The sequence below is a fragment of the Trichechus manatus genome, unplaced genomic scaffold (assembly GCF_000243295.1).
Source record: "Trichechus manatus latirostris isolate Lorelei unplaced genomic scaffold, TriManLat1.0 scaffold00051, whole genome shotgun sequence".
NCBI classification, from domain to species: Eukaryota; Metazoa; Chordata; class Mammalia; order Sirenia; family Trichechidae; genus Trichechus; species Trichechus manatus.
This window is the reverse complement of record NW_004443987.1, coordinates 969,782-974,290: the sequence shown is the minus strand read 5'-3', so window position 1 is coordinate 974,290 and position 4,509 is coordinate 969,782. Positions and strand designations below refer to the sequence as shown.

Genomic DNA, 4,509 nt, shown 5'->3' with positions numbered 1-4,509 from the left:
CAGGGCTCCACTAGCCATATGGAGCTATTTAAATTTAAACTAATTAAAATTAAATAGGATAAATTCACTTAGTCACACTAGCTACATCTCAAGTGCTCAATAGCCATATGTGGCTAGTAGCTACTGTATTGGACAGCGCAGATATAGAACATTTCCACCATCACAGAAAATTCTAATGGACATTGCTGAAAGAGTCTACTATGGGGCCCCAGCTGCAGCTAACTTCTTATATACTCCCTATTAATACTGCTTGTTCTGAAGTTAAAGTAAATATGTATCCTGACCACAAAAAGTGATGAGTATTCTTTTCAAACTTTGATTTCCATTTCCAGTAAAAATGAGTTCAAAACATAAGTCTCAAATGTAAATATCACTGAGTATTTCTAATCAAGTCTCAAAACCCTTGCCTTTTCTCAATTCTCATCCTCCTTGACATCTCTGCTGCATTCAGCATTATGTAGACAAGACTTCTTTCTCCAACTCGGAAGTCTCTCCTCCTATGCTTCCATGATGCTGTAACAAGAACAATCATCATTTATTTATTAAGCTCTTACCATATGCCAGGCACTGTGCTAAGCACTTTACACACCTAAACAGCCCAAATGGTGGATACTATTATTATCTCCATTTTATAGATGCGGTATCTGAAGTTCAAAGAGGTTAACTGATTTGCCCAAGGTCACAGAGCTAGTAAATGGTGAAGCTGGGACTAGAACCCAAACCTCTTTTAAGGCTCTTCTCAAAAATAGTTATTAGATCAAATGCATAAAACAGGTGAGTCAGACCATCAATTTCAACATCAAAGAATGGGAACAACCCATTCAAAAGAATCTTTTCTTTTTCTCCTTCTAAAACTGTCTCTTGCTCTGTTCCACATACCCCTCTGGTAGATTTTCGAAGTCTTAGCAGCCTGGATAAGGTGGAATTTAGAGGCAATTACTGAGTCCTGTGTTTTATTGACTATGCAAAGGCATTCGACTGTGTGGATCATAACGAATTATGGATAACATTATGAAAAATGGGAATTCCAGAACAATTAATTGTGCTCATGAGGAACCTGTACGTAGATCAAGAGGCAGTTGTTTGAACAGAACAAGGGGATACTGCATGGTTTAAAGTTAGAAAAGGTGTGCGTCAGGGTTGCATCCTTTCACCATACTTATTCAATCTGTATGCTGAGCAAATAATCCGAGAAGCTGGACTATATGAAGAAGAATGTGGCATTAGGATTGGAGGAAGTCTCATTAACAACCTGGGTTATGCAGATGACACAACCTTGCTTGCTGAAACAGAAGAAGACTTGAAGCACTTCCCGATGAAGATCAAAGACTACAGCCTTCAGTATGGATTACACCTCAACGTAAAGAAAACAATAATCCTCACAACTGGACCAATAAGCAACATCAGGATAAACAGAGAAAAGATTGAAGTTGTCAAGTATTTCACTTTACTTGGATCCACAATCAACACCCATGGAAGCAGAATCGAAGAAATAATGCATTGCACTGGGCAAACCTGCTGCAAAAGATCTCTTTAAAGTGTTAGAAAGCAAAGATGTCGCTTTGAAGTCTAGGGTGAGCCTGACTCAAGCCATGGTGTTTTCAATTGCCTCATATGCATGTGAAAGCTGGACAATGAATAAGGAAGATCAAAGAAGAATTGATGACTTTGAATTGTGCTGTTGGCAAAGAATATTGAATATACCATGGACTGCCAAAAGAACAAACAAATCTGTCTTGGGAGAAGTACAGACAGAATGCTCCTTAGAAGAGAGGCTGGCGAGACTTCATCTCACATACTTTGGACATGTTATCTGGAGGGATCGGTTCCTGGAGAAGGACATCATGCTTGGTAAAGTAGAAGGTCAGCAAAAAAGAGGAAGATCTTCAATGAGATGGACTGACACAGTGTCTGCAACAATGGGCTCAAGCATAACAATGATCATGAGGATGGCGCAGGACCGGGCAGTGGTTCGTTCTGTTGTACACAGTGTTGCTGTGAGTTGGAACTGACACAACAACACCCACACCCTAACAACAACAACACAAGCCCTGGTGGCATAGTGGTTAAGCACACGGCTGCTAACTGAAAGGTCAGAGTTCAAACCCACCAGTTGCTCCACGAAAGAAAAGACCTGGCGATCTGTTCCTGTAAAGATTACAGCCTAGGAAACCCTATGGGGCAGTTCTACTCTGTCCTATAGGGCTAAGATGAGTCGGAATCGACTCAGTAGCACACAACAACAACAAGTAAGTAATAATGAAAGAAAGTAACCATGGCAGGTCAGAGAGAACAGGGACTATATACAGCCTTTCACTTTGGGACCATGTACAGCCTTTCACTTTCCAGAATTCTGTTTTCTTCTAAACACCCTGAAGGCCCTTTACATTAAAACTTGTGTTGTTCAGAATTTAGAATTTCAGTTCAAGCACTTTGCCAATAGTCCATTTTAGTGACACTGGAGACCATTTAGAGCTTTTCTGTTCTCTGGGCTGAGGTTTTAACCCTGCTTCAGCATCTGCTGCCAGAGCTAGTTAAACATGACGGAGAAGTGCTGGTAGGAGTTCAACTTCAGGTTGGAACAGTCACCTGCTCACTAGTGTTTCACGTTACCCTGTTTACTGATACCCTCAAGCAGTCAAACTCAGCATTCTTGGCTAGTAGACAAAGGGTGAAGATGTAGGGAAAAAAAGTGTATAGCAATCTTGCCTCCCACTTTAACGTAAAAAAGTTGATTAGCCCTGTTAATCCCCAATTCATCAGGCTCCACAGTGTGTTCTGATCTATACACGGCCTAGCTACTGGAAACAGGGAACTAAGTTAACAATTTTGCAGGCCCTTCAGATTCTGAACCCTCCATTACTCAGTTGGGTTAAAGAAGAATAAGGAAAATTGGTCTTTAGTCTGAGCTCTGCAACTAACTGGCTGTATGTGGTCCTGTGTGTATGTGTGTTGTGTGTGTGTGTCTCTCTGTGCTTGTGTCTGAACAAGTATTTAGTGAGAAAAATTTTCGCCTTTTGCTACCTATGCATGTAACCATAAACACTATAGGATAGTTTCATTTTTATATCTTACATAAATGTATCATACACAATGCTCTGCAAATGTTTTCCTCAACTGTATGGTTTTGATACCAGTAGCTACATGTAGCTATAATTCATTAATTTTTAACTGCTATAAGAATTTCCATGGAATAGGCAGCAATTTATGTATCCATTCTCTTCATTATCACTTAAGTTGCTTTCCATCTTTTACTTTCACAAACAAAATGCTTCAATGGACGTCTATACATATACGTGTATACCTGTGCACGTGCAGGAGAGTTTCTCTTGAAACTATTAGGTCATAGGGTATGCGTAAGTTCAGCTTTAGCAGTTTAGTTTTCCAAAGTGGTTGTACCAATTTGTTACCACCAATAGTGTACTAAAGTTCCAATTGATCCACATCTTCATCAATACATAGTATTGTCAGTCTTCTTTCATTTTAGTTACTCTGATGGGTGCGTAGTAGTATCTTATTGTGATTTTAGTTTGAATTTCCCTGATTACTAGCAAGATAGGGCACATTTCCAAGGTTTCTCGTTGGATGTCCTTTCTTAAAGCAGGTTTTGACAAGAACAAGACAAGGTGAGAGGAAGAACATGGTGGGGGGGGGGGAGCTGTAGTGATTATGGGATGAGGGTGGGAAGCAAACACTATAGAAATAAGAACCTAGGGTGATATTCCGGCAAAATGGCGCTCTAGGCAGAAGCACCACGCCGTCCCTCCACAGCAAAGATCCGAAAAACTAAGCCAAACAGAGAAAACAACAATCCCGAAACCCAAAAACATCAAATGAAGAGATAAAGAACTCAGCCAAGCACCAAATGGAGTGAGAAAACTGACAGAAAACAGACAGCGAGGAGAGATTCATGCAGAGGTCCCCTATCAGCTAACGCAGCGTGGATCCGCCATCTTGGACTCCTATCGGAGACCCACAAATGGGGGGTACAAGAAAGCAGCTTCACAGAGCTTCCAGCGGGAGACAAAACAACCGAAAATTTTCGATATACGCTTTCCCACCCCGCACTCTTCTTCACCCCCACTCGGCCTCCTCTGCTTCCCGCGGACACAGTCTCTTATCCAGGAAGCATCGGCTGCTTGGATTCCACCCACCTCAACGGTCCGGCTCTCTGAGTGCCATTTGTTGGCTGCTGGTGTTGCTTTTTTCCACTTCTTTTGATTTCTTCCTCACCTCTCACCACCTCCCCATTCTTTCGCTCAAATACATGGCTCATTGCGCCATCTTTGCTTCTTCAAGGGGGGCCTGCGGAGCTCCAGTAATTTGTGATATACGCTTTCCCACCCCCTACATTTCTTCACCCACACTCGGCCTCCTCTGCTTCCCGCGGACACAGTCTCTTGTCCGGGAAGCACCACCTACTTGGATTCCACAAGCCCACATTAGCTGGCTCTCTGAGCTCCATTTGTTGGCTGCTGGTGTTGCTTTTTTTCCTCTTCTTTTGATTTC

The 4,509-nt window shown here is 41.9% G+C and overlaps 1 protein-coding gene across 1 annotated transcript in view; it reads right to left on the bottom strand.

Moving 5' to 3' along the window:
- Window positions 1-254: 254 nt before the first annotated feature.
- The window catches only part of TRMT2B (tRNA methyltransferase 2 homolog B), a 146,347-nt gene continuing 142,092 nt past the window's right edge, over window positions 255-4,509 (bottom strand). The window contains exon 13 of the transcript XR_002824307.1: window positions 255-513. The gene's annotated coding sequence lies outside the window, so the exon portion shown is untranslated. The remainder of the gene's footprint in view (window positions 514-4,509) is intronic.